The 18776-nt window shown below is 51.6% G+C and overlaps 1 pseudogene; it reads left to right on the forward strand.

Moving 5' to 3' along the window:
• The first annotated feature begins 1076 nt into the window (after positions 1-1076).
• On the forward strand, positions 1077-1987 carry LOC134509332 (olfactory receptor 14J1-like; annotated as a pseudogene).
• The last annotated feature ends 16789 nt before the right edge of the window (positions 1988-18776 follow it).

The raw sequence follows: 18776 nt of genomic DNA on the forward strand, positions 1-18776 counted from the left end.
TGTGATTTTTGTCTTGTTCTCCCAGCCAGGCTCTCTGGGGATGGGAGTTGCAGCAGCCGAGTCAGGCACCGGTCTTGTGATTTCTCCCATGAAAGTGTTTCCCTGGGAATGAAGTGTCCAAGCTCTCCTCTAACGCGTGGGGCTGTGGGCAAAGTAGTCTATGTGGCTGGGGAATGAGCTGACTCTCCCTTTCTGACATACCATCACTAGGACACTTGGGTATCTCCTTGGGGTGTCCTTCCAAGCATTGTGCTGCCCTCCAGGATGCCCATCCATCCTGGAGCATCCTGCTGTTACCTGAATGCCCTGTGGAGAAGCGCAGAGACGCTACGACCAAGGAAACGCTGCTGGGTTTGTGAAAGGAGCCATGTGTGTCCTTGGCGAGAAGTGGGGTGCTGAGACCTTGAGAAAGGGTGAGACACTGAGCTCTCGGCAGTGGGTTTCTCTGCTCTCAGCAGTGCCTGGTGTCTTTCCATGTCAACACGCGAGTGCGATTCCCCTCTGTCTCAGAAAGGCCCAAGCAGAGGCAGCTGGGAACAAGACAGAGGGACAGACCAGCTCCCCTCTCTCTGCACCAACCCTCAGACAATCCCCTTGCCTGGCAGGACTCCCTTTGCTGTCCCTGAATGCAGCAGAAATGGTGAGGGTTTCTGAAATGCAAGAGAATCTCCAGCTGAGACGGGAGAGAGCTGTAGAAGAACCTCTCTCCAACACTCTTGCAACTGTGGTTTCATGGCAATGGGAGTGCAGAGACTGACAAGCCCTTTGTCCATGAGGAGAGGTTTATCTGACAAATTGGAACACCAGGACTGGCCACCCCATTCCCACGAATCTGCTGCTGCAGAGCAGGGCTGACTCCTGGGCAGCCAGCGGGCAGAGGTCCCGCTCCTCCTGGCACACTCGGCCAGAAACAGTCTGAGCTCCAGCCACAGAGCTGAATGAAGATCTGATAGAAGTGGAAAAGCAGTGCAGAGTGTGAAGTCTGAGAAATGCTGTTGATTTTGCTCAGAAAAGTTTCCCCTAACTTCTCACTGTCTTTTCCTCCTTGTTCAGTGCTCCACACCCAGAGGCACCACATGTCCAACAGCAGCTCCATCAGCCAGTTCCTCCTCCTGGCATTCGCAGACACACGGGAGCTGCAGCTCTTGCACTTCGGGCTCTTCCTGGGCATCTACCTGGCTGCCCTCCTGGCCAACGGCCTCATCATCACCGCCATCGCCTGTGACCACCGCCTCCACACCCCCATGTACTTCTTCCTCCTCAACCTCTCTGTTCTTGACCTGGGATCCATCTCCACCACTCTCCCAAAATCCATGGCTAATTCCCTCTGGGACAACAGGGCCATCTCCTACTGGGGATGTGTAGCACAGGTCTTTTTTTTAATTTTCTGTGCTTCAGCAGAGTTTTATCTTCTCACTGTCATGTCCTATGACCGCTACGTTGCCATCTGCAAACCCCTGCACTACGGGACCCTGATGGGCAGCAGAGCTTGTGTCCACATGGCAGCAGCTGCCTGGGGCAGTGGGTTTCTCACTGCTCTGCTGCACACGGCCAGTACATTTTCCCTGCCCCTCTGCCAGGGCAATGCTGTGGACCAGTTCTTCTGTGAGATCCCCCAGATCCTCAAACTCTCCTGCTCAGTCTCCTTCCTCAGGAAAGCTGGGCTTCTAATATTAAGTTGTTTTTTAGCGTGTGTTTTGTGTTCATCGTGCTGTCCTATGTGCAGATCTTCAGGGCCGTGCTGAGGATCCCCTCTGAGCAGGGACGGCACAAAGCCTTTTCCACGTGCCTCCCTCACCTGGCCGTGGTCTCCCTCTTTATCAGCACGGCCATGTTTGCCTACCTGAAGCCCCCCTCCATCTCCTCCCCAGTTCTCGATCTGGTGGTGGCAGTGCTGTACTCAGTGGTTCCTCCAGCAGTGAACCCCCTCATCTACAGCATGAGGAACAAAGAGCTCAAGGATGCCCTGAGGAAACTATTTGAGTAGAATCTTCCCTAGATTAATAAGGTGTCCACTGTGCCAATGGCGCTCCCACTGCATCTCAGGAAAAAGCAGGACTAATTTTTCTTCATATGTTTCTTTACTTTCTCTTTGTGGGATTTTTTTGTTGATGTTGGGTTTTTTTCTTCATTTGATTGTTTTTATGTGTTTTGGTTTTTTCTGTTCTAGACCTTTGTTATTACAATTCTTGGCTTCCTACTTCTTTTTTTCGTGACCCAAAGACCTCATTTGCATATGGATCCTGGCTCTCTTTTTAGATAAGCTCAATAAAGATATCTGGAAAAAATTATTAGTCTCAGCTCCCATCTCTTCACTACCCTCTGGAGCTGGGTGAGCAACCCCAGTATGCAGGAGGGGTTCTGGAGGCAAATGTCCAACTGCCCCATGGAGGATCCGCCCCTGGGGCCCTTGGGGCTGCCCCTGGCTGCCTCGCTGGGCACTCTGTCTGTGCCGCCTGCGAGTCGGGGCTGCTGCTTCCCTGGAGCCATGGCCAAGGACAGCAGCAGGACGAGGCCTTTCAGTGCTGGTCTCTCCTCACATCCCACTGTCCTGCTGTGCCCTTGCCTTTATGTTACCCCTGAGGCTTCGTGTACCTTGTGACAGTCCTGTTGTCTCTACAGTGGCATCCCTGTGACTGTGGGTAGCAGCAGGCGATGAGAACCTCTTTATTAGAGCTGGTCTCTGTGAAAATAGCACCATAAAATGGCTCCTCAGGGCAGGGCCAGAACGCTGGACGCCTCTTACAAAGCCATTCTCAGGAGTTGCACCCAAGGAGCCACTCCCTCAAAAGGACTTTTTCCCTTCTGTGGTTCTTGATGGTTTCAGGGCAACAGCCTCAGATTCCCATGGGAATAGTTTTTGGACCAAGAGTTGAATGAAGACCTCTCTTCAAGGTTGAACAAGTCCACTCAAACAGCAACAGGTGTTTGCCATGTGGGCCTGGTGCTGCCCCACTTGCAGCAGGGCTGGTGCCAGATTTCATCCTGGAGAAGAATTGGAAGCTGCCAGGAGAGCTCAGGGGATCTGCAGGGACAGTGTGGGAGTGTGGGTGGGCAGTGAGGGGCACCTCATCAAATGAGTGACCATCCAAGGGAATGTCTCCCTGAGGAAAAGATGAACCTGTGGAGCCCATGAGCAAACGAGGCCCCTGCAATGCCAGGAGAGGCTGTGAGGAGCCAGCAGGCAAAGGGACAGAAGACTGGAGAGTGGTTCAGGACACCCTCGTGGAAAGCCCCATGGGCTGGATCTCGTGCAGCCCTCCCCTGCCCTTTGTGCCACTGGAGACACCCCTTGGTCCTGCCCAGCCCGGTCCTTTCTGAATGATCCAGGAGGGAAGATGGAATGGGGATCTTCTCCTCACCCTGACCAGCATGGCCAGTGCAGGGTCACCCCATGGCCCCAGGGCACCACAGCCCCTCCCTCTGCAGAGCAGCACCGACAGCTCAGGGCCCTGCAGGGAGCACGGGGTGGGAACCAGGAATGTCCAGCCAGGCCAGCCTGGACACGCTCACCTGGGGAAAGGCTCTCCTGGAAGGAGGGGTGTCCCTGGAGAAGAGCTAGGGAGCATTTCTGTGCCTGCAGGGAGGATGTCTCCCCACCCATGAGGACACCTGTCCCATGCGGTTCCAGCACAGTGGGGCTATTGGACCATTAATGGGGCAGCAGGGCCGGCCTTCCCCTTGCTCTCCAGTTTCCCTGTCCCCTTACTCCTCGCTCAGTCACATCTCTCTAAACTCCCCAGGTGCTCTTTGAGCTTCGGGCAGTTGGAAGAATGCCCTGGTCCTTCAGCAGGCTGATAATCTCTTCAGCCAAATCCTTCCATGTGTTTATATCTATCATATCCCAACCATCTCTCTCCCATGCTTGTAGTGCTGTTATCCCTTTTGGACGATGACCCTCACTGGAGGAGTTTCACCAGGTTGAAGAAGCCCATCTTCCCCACCGGCCCCACACAGGCAATGTGCTCTATGCCCCAATCATCAAAACCAAGAAATTCCAACTGAACTCAAGAAAACAGGTTTCGGCATGAGGGGTGCATGACTGTGGAGTGTCCTGTTGTGGAGATACTAAAAACCAGCCTGGACATCTTCTTAAGTGACCTGCTCTGGCTGACTCCCTCTAGGGCAGGGGGATTGAACTAGACGATCTCCAAAGATCCCTTTCAATCTACATGATTCTGTGAGGACATGGCAGTCCAGCAATGTCTCGGGTAGATGCTTGTGAGGTGCCTTCTGCCTGAGAACCCAACAGGCCAGCAGCAGGCCAAGGTCTGGCATGTTGATTGTGAGGTCACCGCTGCTCTAACAGCGGGCATCTGCTTTGGATGCTCATTTTGGGGTCACCCCTGTCTCTGCAGGTGGCAGGCCAACCCCAGGCTCAAGGCTGGGTTCGGTGCCTACGAGCTCCTTTCTCCATGAGTACCTGACAGGCCAGCAGCAGGCACATGGTGTGGATGTTGGTTATGAGGTCAGTGCTGCCACAATCTCTGATAGGCCAGAAACAGGCAGATCACTTTGATACTGGTTTGGAGGTCACCACAAAGGTCTGAGTGCTTGATAGGCCAGCACCAGCCTCATGGATGACCTTGGTGCTTGGGAGATCACGTCTGCCTGAGTCCTTGACAGCCCCGCAGCAGGCGAATAGCCTGAATGCCAGTTGTGAGCGTGCTGCTGCCTGAGGACCTGAGAGACCATGAGCAAGCTCAGAGGTGTTTGAAGGCCTGTGTTCCAGAGCACCCCTTAGGCCAGCAGAGGGTTGATGACCAGGCTTGGTTCCTGTGAGGTCCCAAGTAAGGGACATGCCAGCAGCATGGGTATGAATGCAACACACAGGATGGACCATGCCAGCATGTATGGAACATGCCAGCAGCTAGAAGTTGCTTCTGGGGTTATGGTTCCTCAGGCACATGATTGTCCAGCAGCAGGCTCATGACTGGGGTCTGCGTTTGTGAGGTCATTTCCTTCTGCATACCTTTTTAGGCCAGGATGAGGCTTGTGGCTGTGTTTGGTGCCTGTGAGGTCTCTTCTTCCTGAAAAATTTCCTGGACTATTCCATAGGTGGTGGGACATCCACACTAATGGTCCCAAGGCTTCAGCCAGCATTTGCCTTCCCAGCAGTGAAGTGTCTTGGGCTTTCTCTTCCCTGAGTTGGGATTTCTGGACTCACTGGAGGGATTTCCAGCAGAGCTAAGATGCCTGGGCCCCTGACCCCAGTCCTGGATGGGGGTGGGCATGGCGAGTGTGTGATGCCCATCACTGTCTGTCGAGCTGGTATCCTCCATCCTATGGCAGCCATTGTATTTCCTGCAGCAGCAGAATTCATTTCCAGAAGACATCCAGAAGGAGTCTGAGATGAGTCCATGTCTTTGTGTGTCAAGGAGCAGAGTGTGAGGATGGACATACGTCAGTGAGTGTTGAACTGCCAGGGTGAGAGCCAGGTGGGGAAGGGAGATGGGTGCCTCCAGCCAGCAGGGAAAAAGAAGCAGCTGTGGGACAGTGTAGGACAAGCTGTGGTGGAGATGGCAAAGGGCACTGGCAAGTCTGGAAGTCACCAAGAGAACGCAAGTCTTTGTCCCCTTGGGCACAGCAGTGGTCTCTGCCACCAAGGCCTGTGAGGAGACATGTTGTCCTAAGGCACTGGGGGGGCCTCCTGTCCTCCTTGCACACCCCCAGCAAGGCTGGGCACTGTCCCACCGGTGTCCTTCACTCAGCATCACACCCCCCACCTCCCCCTGCCCCAGGAAGAGCCCTGAGCCATGCGGGAGGGACGGGATCTGCCTTGCCAGGGCCTGGGGCTCAGGGCTTGGCCTTTCTGCTCCATCAAACAAAGCCAGGGCTTTCTCAGCAGCTCAGCTGCCTGCACAGCACCTTTGCCTGCCTGCAATCATGGCCTCCTCTCAGTCGCTCTAACGAGCCCCTGGGGAGGCTTTCTCAGGGTTTGCCTCAGAGGGACTCATTCATACTTCAAGGTACTTTCTTTCTTCTCACTTTGACTTCCTGAGAGCTTTGTGCAACCTGAGGCTCAAGGGCTCAGCACCAAATGCACCATGGGGCTCATTGCAACAAAGAAAGCCTGAACAGACCACGTCTCTTCCTTTTCTACTCTTTTACAGTCAATTAGAGACGTTTCCTAGTGTTCTTATGGAGAAAGATTTCAAAGAGCTTCTAATGAAAAACGCTGTTCATTTTTCAGGGGTGTAGTTTATTGTGTTTCAGTTTAGAGAAGAGGTGACAGCAGCATTCTCTGACTGATATGGATCCAGGGTCTCTCCTAAGGAGATCTGGGCTGGTGGCAGAAGCTGTCCCTTGAGGTCTGACACAGGATGGCCACCCTTGCTCCTCACCTCCCCAACCCCACCATGGCTCTCATCGGCCACCTGGGACTTGCATCCCTTTTCCTTCCATCACACTTCTCCACCGCAGTCTGCATCTGGATGTTCCAGCTCCTTTGACCAGCTCCCACCTGCTTTCCTCAGAGACCTGCTGCACACAGGCAAACAGGGATTGTCTTGTTTTTGAACAAACAAAAGTAAATGATCAGATTCACCATTAAAATAAACCACTCCTCAACTGTGTGCCAAGTACAATCTGCCACCAATGAGGTTCACCTTCCACAAGGCATAACCATGCAAGAAATATTTTAGAGAGGTGAAAAAAACATCAAATAAACACACCTAAAGATTGTGCTAAAGATAGAATGAGAGAGACTCTCTCTCATTCAGTAGAATGTTAGGACTGCATACCACCCCAATTTTATCATCCCTTGCCTTTGAACATGAAGGCAGTACAAAATATCCCCCAGAGATCAGTATATTAGAACAAGGCAAATCCAAGCAAGGAGGATAACACCACCAAAAGGGTTTGAAGCTTCAAGCTGCAAGAGGACATCATCCCAAGCACAAACGGAGGTTGAGCGGAGAGTGGATCAAGAGCAGCCCAGAAAAGAACACGTTCCCCACAGAAGTTTTGGAGGCCCCATTCCTGGAGGTGTTCAAGACCAGGTTGGATGGGGCTTTGAGCAGATGAAGTGCGACACCTACAAATGCCCATTTCTCATGGAGGATGCTGCCGAGAACACCACCGGTTATTATTTGGTCACTGTCCTGCCAGAACTGAGCCATATCCTTCCCTCTAATGCTACCAGGGGGGAAGGCGGCCAAGAAAAGAAGGGAAAGAATCTGAACACCCAAAACACTGCTGTGAAAATGAAAAATTTTCAATCCCTAGAATCCCAGGGGTGACTGTGGAAGAAAAGTGTTAGAGAAACCTTTGTCCTGTGTCTACAGGTTCATCTCCATGTCTCCCCAGATCTTCTACAGCAGAGATGCTCCCACTTCCTCCTCGGCTGAATGGCTGAATGTACATTTTAGTGCTATCCTTCATCAGACAAAACCCAAAGTCCCTGGCTGTTCTGCCTGAAAGACAGAAACAAACTGCTCAAGATAAAAATCCTTCCTCTGAGACAATCCTTTAGCCTTCCTCGCCATACTGATCATCGCACACCACTAACTATTCCCTTGGAATTTCCAGGCTCCCCAAAATCTCCCAGAGTTAGAAAATTTCTAATGAGTGGAGCAGGGCCAGGGGCAGAAGGAGATTCCCTGAGCAGGAGCGAGAAAAAACTAAATGCCCCAAGTGGGGCAGGAGCAAAGCGAGTCACACCGATTTTGGCAGAGGCACAAAGAGCCACCTTGAGCAGGGCAGGAGTAAATCCAGGCACCTGGTATAGGGCAGGGGCAAAAGGAGCCTCCCCAGGCAAGAGAGGGGAAAAACCAGCTGTCCTGAGAGGGACACGATGAACAGAAGTCACCCCGGCAAGGCTGAGGCCACACTGGAAGCCCAAAGCGAAGGATATAAAGAAGAAAGCCTCCCTGAGTGGAGCAGGAGGAAAACTCCCTGCCCTGAGCTGAGCAGGAGGAACTCACTGCCCCGAGCAAGAGTGGGGAAGACTAGAGGACCCAGGCGGTGCAGGGGCCCAACTGGGGAGCTCAAGGGGGGCAGGAATACCAACCAGCTGCCTTGTTGGGGCAGAAGAAACAGTCACTGCTGTCCAGGCAGGTTGAGGGGTTAAACCAGATGCTAAAAAGCCACCCAGAAAAGGCTTTTTGGAGCTGCAGGGTGGGAGAGCAGCTGGGTGGGGGCCTGGCGGCCACCCAAGGTCCACCCAGTGCAGTTGCTCAAGGTCGTTCTCTGGTAGCGCTTGTTCAGAGTCAGCCTGTGGCCAGCCCTTGGCCAGCAGTGCCTGGGGCAGCCCAACAGCTGCCGGCTGGTGGGCCCAGGAGGCGCCCGGGCTGTGGCGGCTGTGGGGCCGCAGTGCGTCCCCATGCGTGCGGGGGTGGCCCCTGTCACAAAGGGGCAGTGATGCAGCACCCGCCTGCTGCTTGTGAGCTCACCTGGCCAGGGCTTGGCATCCTGAAGCTCCTTGGGCTGAGCTGGCCTTGGGACAACTCGGCTCCTTCCTTTGCCACTTGCTTGGCTGCTTTTTCCCAACCATTCATCGTTTACTGCCCACTTCTCCTCAACCTCCATCCTCTTCCAAAGGTAACGATGATTTGACCTTCAGGACAGATCATACAGGAGGCAGATATGGGATCAAAGTATCGGCTGGTCTATGCCTTCGGGACGGTAGGATGAGCTCTTACAGCTTTATAGCCTGGCCAGATACGCACTATGGGTAGAATTCCTATTTGCTAATTGTTATTTCTTCAACATATCCTAGGATGGGTACGTGGGGGTGGCAGTGTACTGTGAGGCTTTGGGCTCCGTCTGGAATGAGAAGAAGAAGCACATCCTGACGGATGCGGTAGGAAGGGAGACAGAAAAGGAGCACAGCAAAGGCAGCTGTTAAAGCAGCAGCTGAAAGCTGGTCCCTCCTGCGTCCAAGGGGGCAAAGTGTGGGCTGGAGAACCAGAGGGCTCTGCTGCTAATGCCAGCCAGAGGGACGCAGCAGGTCCTCTTCAGAGAAGGTGACACCCAGCGCAGTCTTCCCAAAGGGCCTTGGTAACTGCTGTCAGTTGGAGTCCTGTGACAGGGACAGCAGGGCCACCAGCCTGCGGCTCTGCAGTGGTTGTGAATCCCCAAAGGGTGCCTGGACTTGGGTTTTCACTGCCAAATTGGCATTGTTTGTAGAAACATCTTGATTAGATGTTCATTTCAGGTCTTAGTGTGCCAGGTAGACCAAAGAATGAGGCTGCAGATGTTCCTTCAAACAATTCTCCTTGATCCTCTCCTTAGCAACTGCTCAGCAACTATCTACAATCATCCTCAGCGACAGAACCAGTACGTAAAGCTTGATTACCTACCGAGCCATGGTTAACTTTCAATTTGATGATGGATATCAGGGCTTGTGCACAGGTCAGGGATAATCCAAAGCTGCAGAACAGGAACCACTCGCTCGAGTGGAAATAATTGGTGTCTCGTTGCCTGTGGGAGGGAAGGGAGATTAAGAGTCCATCCAAACGAACATCTCGCTGTTAGAGATGGGTCTGGGGAGCTCACAGCCAAAAGATGTTCACTGAGGGTAGTCGTGGCAGCTCGCCGCACAGAGCAATGTGCTGCAGCTGGTTTGGGGACTAAATATCTCCAAAGCTTGGGGTTCATTGATGTTGTGCTTTCCCACAGGCCGGGCCATGTCCTGAGGGGTTGCTGCTGCCTCGTGCGTCAGGCCCAGGGGACCATCAGCCCTCGGGATGGGGCATTTCTCATGCGTGGAGAAATTCTCTAACGCTGGGAGATTTTGGGGAGCCTGGAAATTCTAAGGCAATAGTTGGGGTTGTGCAAGGATGGAGATGGCAAAGAACGCTAAAGGACTGTCTCAGCGGAACGACTTTTATCTTGAGCAGTTTGTTTCTGTCTTTCAGGCAGAGCAGCCAGGGACTTTGGGTTTTGTCTGATGAAGGATAGCACTAAAATCCACATTCAGTCATGAGTTGTGGCCCAGCAGTCAGAATAAGAGCAAATGCTTTGAAAAATGGAGGATGAGGGAACCTCAGCTGGGGAGTCGGTGGGAGGTTGGTGCAGCGCCTGGGCTGTGCAGGCCCTCGCAGTTGACATCGACCTTCTCCCTATCGCTTGGCCAATTCTGCTGAAGTCAACAGCATGGTTGTTATGGCCAGAGGATACACCTGTGTTGGCCAGAAGCACAACAAAATGCCCAGTGAAGCACTGGCTGTGCTTACAACACAAACAGCGTTGCCGGCCTCCCGTGTTCTACACAACATTTCGACGCAGTTCTTGCTCGGTGGCCACAGATCTTGCAGCTCACTGCTGCTCTGGGAGTGAACCTCGCCAGTTTGGTCAGGTTTTGAGAGAAGAAGGACAAACTTTCTTGCCTGATGGGGCGCAAAAGGACTCTCGGGGCAGCACGGTGATGCCAGTGGTGCTGGGAAGGGACCGTAGAGGTTGATAGAGGAGAGCTAGTCATGCTTTGCTGGGAAAGATGTAACTTATTTAGTGCAGCTCCTCACATCTCCCCTCTTCCTAGGTGTCTGCTGATCGTGCTGTATCTGTTCCCAACTTGCCTTCCTCACCTCCTCTTCCTTACGATTTCAGGCGCCTCAATATGGGCAGCTGTTTTCAGGCAGAGCTCCCAAACCTCCAGGACAGATCCCGTTTGGCCGAGGAGGAAGCGGGAGCATCTCTGGGGTGGAAGCCCTGGGGAGACATGGAGATGAACTCAGAGACACAGGACAAAGGTTTCTCTTAAAACTTTTTTCCACACTTTTCCACACTTTTCCACAGTCACCCCTGGCATACAGGGGGTCAAAAATTCCTCAGTTTCACAGCAGCTTTTTGGGCTTCTGGATTCTCTCCCTTCTCTTCTTGACCGCTTTCCCCCCGGTAGCATTAGAGGGAAGGAAATGGCTCAGTTCTGGCAGGACAGTGACCAAATAATAACCGGTGGTGCTCTCGGCAGCATCCTCCATGAGAAATGGGCCTTTGTAGGTGTCGCACTTCATCTGCTCAAAGCCCCATCCAACCTGGTCTTGAACACCTCCAGGGATGGAGCCTCCAAGACTTCTCTGGGCAACTGCTTCTTTTCTTGGCTGCTCTCAATCCGTTCTCCACCCAGCCTCTGTTTGTCCTTGGGATCATGTCCTCTCGCAACTTGAAGCTTCAAACACTTTTGTTGGTGTTATCCTCCTTGCTTGGATTTGCCTTGTTCTAATTTACTGATCTCTGGGGGATATTTTATACTGTGTTTGTGTGCAAAGGCAATTGATGATAAAATTGGGGTGGGATGCAGTTAGAGGGACACGGGCGCATGGTGCCAGTGTTGGTGCCCTGGGACCCTCTGCCCAGGCTGCAGCTGCAGCTTCCCAGGGGCTCTGCTCTCCAGCAGGTCCTCTGTGACAGTGGCCAGTCCCAGGCATGTGCTTCAGAGACACTGCGTCCTCTGGAGGCCCCCCTCGGCACTGGTGGTCAGACTGCCGTTCTCTGCCTAAAGAACTGAGAAATTTTGGCGCGTCTATGAGCACGATCTCATCAACTAACACAAAATAACCTAAATAATTTAGATATCATGTCAGTGTTTTCCCATGAGATCAAAATGAGGAGTTTTCAGGGTGTGCATTAACAGGAAGAGGAGAGCTATTGACCTTCCACTCTGTTTGCATCGTCAGTACTCTCTCGATCAGGCTGTGCATTAGATCTCCCTCATCTTTCACGTATTTCCACATCTCTTTAATAAATGGGCCATGTCTGCAGTCACCTTTCCAGCAGCACATCTGAACAGAAGCACATGCGATTGCTCTCTAGATTTCCCCTGCCCTTCCTCTTTCATCACTTAGACACACCTCAACAGTCCAGAAGATGCTTTGAGCTTCAGGGAGTTCAAAGCTTGTCTGTATTCCAGGAATGTGTCTAATTCTGTCTGTAGCACGCTCCTTAATTGTGGTTACTTTTTAATTTACTTTCTGTGCAAAAGATTTCTTGCATGGTTGTGCCTTGTGGAAGGGGAACCTCACTGGTGGCAGATTGTACTCGCACACAGTTGAGGAGTGGTTTATTTTAATCACGGAATCACAGAATCACAGAATGGTTGGGGTTGGAAGGGACCTTAAAGATCATCCTCTTCCAATTCACACTCACCCTTGGCTCTAGTTAAGATCTGAGCCACACTTTGACTCCAGATGGACTTTTCTGTCAAAACCAAGAGCATTTTCCCTTTCACACTTGGGTTCTGAAAGGGACTGCCAGGAACCTCGGCCACCTTTTTCCTCTACAGCACCACTTGCTTTCAGAGACTGCTTCCCTGACTGAAGGAAGCTGTGGGTTCTCACTGGTGCCCTCCCAATGGTGGCAGCAGCTGAAGAAGTATATCCTGATCAGCCTGTGCAGGTACAGTCTGGAGAGCCAGGCCTGACAAGGACTTAGAGCCTGTTTTGCCCAGTTGCCCCACACTGGTCCTCCATGAGTTCCTCAGCTCTTGCAGCATTGAGGCCTGTGGTCAGCAGGACCCTGTGAGTCTTGTGCTGCCAGTGGGCGGGAGGGAGCCAGTCAGCCTTCTGCAGCCCATCAGTCTCTCTAGGAGGAGACCCAGGTCTGCCTTAGGCACTAATTCTATCCGTCACCTGGGCCGTGATCCTCATGATCTCCCCATGGCAGGTGCCCAGGCATGGGAGTGCAGGATGTTTGCAGCCCTGCTCCAGTTGCTGAACACAGACCCCGTAGCCTACTGTTGTGGTGTGGGCTGGGCTGGCCACCGACCACCTACTCATCCGTGGTTCCAGCTTGAAGCTCACTGCCATTCACACATGTCCACTATGGACAGAGAATGCACCCGCACAGAAGGTAGTTGGAAATAGGCTCTAATGAGAAGAGGGCACAGGCTCGTGCAGGGCTCCATCAGAGCAGCCTGCTGACTAGAAACCTGTTTACACGTACACAGTGCCTTTGTCCCCTTTGCTCTCTTTTCCTGTTTGGTTGCCAAACCACTTTGTTGCTGATTCTGTTTTCCTTCAGACTCAAGACGAGTTTTCCATGACTACAAACACCAGGAACTTAACTGAGTGCCTTCATTTCAGTATTTGAGTAATATACCCATTACGGTGCTGTAGGCATCCTAGTCAAGAGAAGGCTTAAAGGGAAATTGGAAGGTGACCATTGCAGTGGCTCTGTGGGCCTGTAGAAGAGATGCTTCCAAAATGATCGTAGAATCATAGAATCCTTTAGGTGGGAAAAGGCCCTTAAGATCATCAAGTCCAACTCTTAACCTAACACTGCCAAGTCCACCAGTTAATTTTGAAGGTGACTCATTTTGGCTAATCTTGGAGGTGGTTAATTCTAAAAGTGGTTGACTGAGCTCAATCCCTTGGTTTCAAGTCAGTCCACTGTCTCAGACCAGTCTCTCCTCTCGTCCGTGTGCATGATGAGATGGGAGAGTCCCTGGACCAGCCAGGGGATTAATGACCTAAGTGCTCTGGTTGCACGCCGGCACAGGCTTGATGCCCAGCTACGCCACTGTTAGAAATGGAACAGAATTCACACAGCTTTTGCCAGAAATATCAGTTTCCAGCTGGCAGTCCAGAATACCCATGCAAAGCAGCCAGGCTGGAGAGGCATTCCCTGTGTCTGAAGAGAAGTGGGCTGGATCAATATTTTTCATGTCATTGGGTAAAAACACAGAGAAAAGCAGACTCCCTACAGAGCACAATTCTGGTGTCCCATTTCAAGAAGGAAGAGGAAGCCTAAGAAAGGGAAGGCAGGCTGACAAACGTAACAAGATGAGTTTCACCAGGCATGGTATTGGTTACTCTTGCCACACCTTCAAGTGACCGGGTACCAAAATGGATCCTCACAACCCTCCTATATCTTTCCTAAAGACTTTTTCAGTCATTCAAGCATTGAAAATCCTCCTTTTCACACTGCTGCTGGTGGTTGATCTGCTCACTGTCATGGGGAATGCAGTCACCATTGCCATCGTTTGGCTCCACCACTAATAACACACCCCCACGTATCCCATCCTCAGCACCTTGTCCTTCTTGGATAGTTGGTTCGCTTTGGTCAAGGAGTCAGAAGCAAAACTCAAAGTACATGGAAGCATTAATGGGCCCCACTGAGGGCCACTGCTGACAAAGTCTCCCCAGGGACTCGTTAGAGGAGATAGCTGGAGGCTGTGATTGCAGGAAGGCAAAGGCACAGTGCAGGTGGCTGTAATGCTGAGAAAACTGTTCCTTTGTTTGATGAAGCAGCAAGGCCAAACCTGACCCTCAGGCCCTGGGAAGGCAGATCCTGCCCCTCAGGTGTGGCTCAGGGCTCTTCCTGGGGGCAGTGGGGTGTGAGGGTGAGCAAGGCCAAGTGTAGGGAAACTGTGCAACACCTAAAGGCTCCCCATGTGATGGTGAAGAAAAAACCAAGTCCAGAGCCTCAAAATAAAGTTTTTTCTGGTGGGCCTCGGTGGCAGAGGCAACTGCCATAGCCAAGGGGAGAAAGACCTTGGTGCTGTTGGGCTTTTTAGCCTTGCCAGGGCCCTGGGCCATCTCTGCTGCAGGCTGACCATCACTGTCCCATGCCTGCACCTCTTTCCTTGCAGGCTGCAGACACCCATGATGCTTTCCCACATCGCTCTCACCCCGGCATTTCCATATCTGTACTGATGTCTCTCCACTCTCACCGGCTGTTCCTTGAAACACAAAGCCATGGGCTGATACAGACTCCCTCCGGGTGACCTCTTGCACCACAGTGCAACCATTTGAGTGAGATTTCTTTGTCCTCACATGCAGTCCGAACCCTCCAAGCTGCACTTTGTTGAGGTTTCCTTCTCTTCCCCCTACCAGGAAAAGCTCCACCATCTCTGAAGCCACCCTTCAAGCAGGTGCAGGCTACTGCTAGAGAGCCCTGGGCCTCCACTTCAAAAGGTACAGAAGCCCAGCTCCCTCAGCTTCTCCACACAGGCCCCAAACCCCACCCTGGCTGATGTCCTTTGGAGCTTCTCCACTTCCTCCTCCTTCCTTCAGAACAGAGAGCCCCACACACAGACACACGAGTCCAGACGTGGCCACACCAGTGCTGGGTCAAGGGGGCTGATAAATGCCTTGTCTGGGTGGCCGTGTGCCCCCTAATGCAGCCCTGTGTGCAGCTAGTCCAGTTGATGGTCCGCATGTGCCACTGGCTAAAGTCGCATCCCTCGTAATGCCCAGGCCCTTCTCCTCGGGGTCAGTCCTCGGCCAGTCAGGTCACAGCATGCCCTCATCTGTGGGGTAATCCTGCCCCCAGGAAAGGCCTGGCCACTTCTCCTTGTAAAACTATGTGAGCTTTCTATTTGCTGAATCCCAGAGTTTTTCAGGGTCCCCCAGGAATGAAGCTCCATTGGGCCAGTCGTTCATGTGTGCGTGCAGATGGCTCTCCCTGACATGTGGTGCCTCTGACAAGATAGCAGCATGAGGAATCGCAGGACACTACTGTGTCCTGTGATATAAAAGGTAGGCACTTGATCAATGCCATTGCTCACCAAGGTGATTCCCATGGTGAAAAGCTCAGAAACGCCAAATGGAAGTACAAAGGAAGCCAAACTAGGACCATGGAGGAAAGGGTAAATAGAGGTGGGCTATTTGCATGGGAGGGTACAAGGATGGTCAAGGGGAAGAGCTTGTGAGTGGGAAAAGAGGGAAAAAGAAATGGTGAAGCAATGGAAAGGATCAGGGCTGTTTGCAGCCCTGCTTCTGAGCAACTATGCCTGGAGTGGGACAAGAAAGTCCCAGATCATCTGACGGGATTTTCTGGTTGACTTCTGTGGTCACCAAGAACCTGACTGATTTCCCTCCCCTCATGTAGGAAGAAAAGATGGTGGATTGAAACACAGAATCATTCACGCACGGGAAGGAAGGTGAGGAGATCTCTAGACCACCCTCCTGCTCACAGCAGGGCCAACTATGGGCTCAGACCAGGTTGCTCAGGGCTTCCTCCATTTTGGGATTGAAAAGCTCCAAGGGTGGAGATGACACAAGCTCTCTGGGAAATCTTCTCCAGTGTTTGCCTGTCTTGACAGGGAGAAAGTTTTGCCCATTTGTTTCAGCTGATGCCATTGGCCCTCATCCTCCCATCACCCACAATAGTGAAGAGCCTGGATGGATTTTCATGGTGACAGCCAAGAAGATGTGGGAAGGCTGATATTAGGTCTCCCCAAAGCCTTCTCTTCTCCAGGCTTTGCACCTTTGCAGCAAAGGTGGCCAATGGCTTTCTGGGCTGCACTAGGAAGAGCACTGCCAGCAGGTCGGTGGAGGTCCTTCCTCTCTACTCAGCCCTGCTACAATTTGTCTTGCTCATTTCCCTCAGTGTTTTCTACCCGACTACCTTCACTTAGAGGTAGCCGTAGGGCTTCAGGTTACTGGTTGTGAATAGCGTAAAGGCCTCTCATGAATGTGTTCACAGTCAGTGTCACAGAAGTCTAAACATCATCTGAACAGGTCTTAGCTCTTCAAACTTTCCAACCCCTACTGTTCTGTGATGCTGTGATTCTTTGATTCCACTGTGTTGCGTGAAACGGGGCCAAGCGGTTTTGGCAGAAGATAAACCCCCTTGCGTTCTAACACTCCTCACCGAGGTGGGAGGCTAGGTGCGGCTAGGTTTAAATTCGGAGTGATGCCCAATTCAGCACTATCAGTCCAATCGCGTTTAATGTGTATTAAACTATTACGATTTGGATACACTAATAGTGGACTGCACCTTCAGTCTAGTCGTACTCCTGAACTAGCACGGCCACTCTCGAGTTTTGGTCGCGTTCAGTGAGAAAGCGAAACGGCTAGCTACTTAAACAGTGCAGTTTATTTAAACAACAGATATACAGGTTCTTTTGGATTGCCGGTGATAAATACACTGTCTGCAATCACGTGCAAATAAAGATATTGCTAAGTATACAAACGCGCGACAAAATTATAAACGATACAGCCTGGCTATAAATGTAGGGTAGAGATTCTCTAGAGAAATTTCTAAGTCCCCGAGAAAGCGCTCGGTGTAATCGAAGTCTTACCCTAAGGCGTCCCTATGGGGGGGAAGAAAGGCTCAGCCCGTCGACTGATCCCGGAAATCAGCGGTGGAATTCTTCGCGATGGTGTCTTCCCTGACATCCCCTCTCTCTTGGGCTATTTTTATATTATTTTTTTATCTTCAAAGTGGAGTTTGAGTGACTTTAGTCATACGTACTTTTATTATGATTAATGTATTCAAGGAGGAGTGTTCACACCTCGGGGGCGGACAGCCTCCGGGATGGAGGTGTGTTTTGGTACATTGTGGTGAGCAAAGTTCGCACAAAAGGACAGCATTTCATCAACATTCGACGAAATGTTGGCTCGGGTAGCGTGTAGGCCACTTATCAGTTCCGTAGTACCATCTCGTCCCCATATCTGCTATTCGTCACAAGGGAAGGCCACGGAACAAGCGTGTTCCGTTCCATCCCTCGTGTAGTTTCGCAAACAACCTTGTACAGGGAATCACAGATGTTGCATTCTTCGTGTGCTAGCTGCGGCTGTATTCTACCTCAGAAGCCTCTTGATTTTATGACTTTCCTTAATGTGTGAACAATGCTGTATTTTTGTATTCTTGGCCAATTTAGTAATTATTCCACATAATCCACCCCGTGACTACAGTCACTCAAGCTCCACGATAATCAATACTGATGGGGAATGTCACATGTCCTCTTATGGCGAGGGATATCAAGTGCAAATACTTCTTGTGGGGTGATTAAGCGAGTTAAGCGTTTCATCATAATCCAAAGTCTTACATACAAAACAATTGTCAAAGCAAAGCACAATACAGTGAGTACTAGTAGAACAACAACAGGATGGAGCATCTTGTTAAAAAGTCCTGTAGCTGTTGGTGACCATCCAAAGAGGGTGTCCTGTAGGAATGTGTCTGAGAGAAAATGGTCACGTGAGCCAGCCTCCCTACCATGAGAGATTAGATTAAGAGCAAAACAGGTGGTAGAAGATGGAATTAGTACATGGGAAAAACGGGGACTGAGAAGGTAGAAAACATGTTGTGCTAATGACTAAGCAATTTACTATGTGAATTCTTGTAACCAATCTGATCTGTGAATGAACTGCATGGACAGTGCGTGAACAGAGACTGTAAGCCAATCATATAGCTGCCGCTAGCGCGTGCTCTTATTGCCTGTCTATATATACTCTGTGAAAGCTTGAATAAAGGGAGAACGATCATACTCATATTGAGATTCCATCGTTACTCCGGGTCCGTCTCCCACTCCGACGTCCTCCGACATCTGGTAGCAGAGGATGGTTCAGCGCGACTGAGTTCTCCGAGACTGCGGTAAGCAGCTAGAGGAGGGGAGTGGGAAACTTCGGCTGGGAGACGTGCTGCTTGGGCGCATCAGCGGGAGCAGACAACGGCGTGAGGTCGCTCCTCACCTCCCAGGCGCAGCTATGGAAACAGAAGCTGCGGCCACGCTACTCGCTGGGATCCTCTCTAAGAGAGGGATTGAAACACCAGCGAAACTGTTGCTCAAACTGATTAAGCCGGGGCAGGAGATGGGACAACAAGTAACAAAAGAAGAAGGGGCTATATTAAGACTTCTCCTGCATATCCTCTCTAAGAGAGGGGTGAAATACGATGAGCGTATGCTCCGAAGGTTGTTAACCTGGTGCAGAGAGAATGGATTCGCACCAGAGCCCCAGACAGCTTTTAAACCAGAAATACGGGAGGCTGTTGGGAATAAACTGTGGGAAGTGATAAGTAAAGGAGACAAAGAGGCATCACCGTTAGCGACGACATGGTGGTTGGTGTTATCGACCTTACAAGATATGAACGCGGAGCGAGCCACA

The sequence above is a fragment of the Chroicocephalus ridibundus genome, unplaced genomic scaffold (assembly GCF_963924245.1).
Source record: "Chroicocephalus ridibundus unplaced genomic scaffold, bChrRid1.1 SCAFFOLD_98, whole genome shotgun sequence".
NCBI classification, from domain to species: domain Eukaryota; kingdom Metazoa; phylum Chordata; class Aves; order Charadriiformes; family Laridae; genus Chroicocephalus; species Chroicocephalus ridibundus.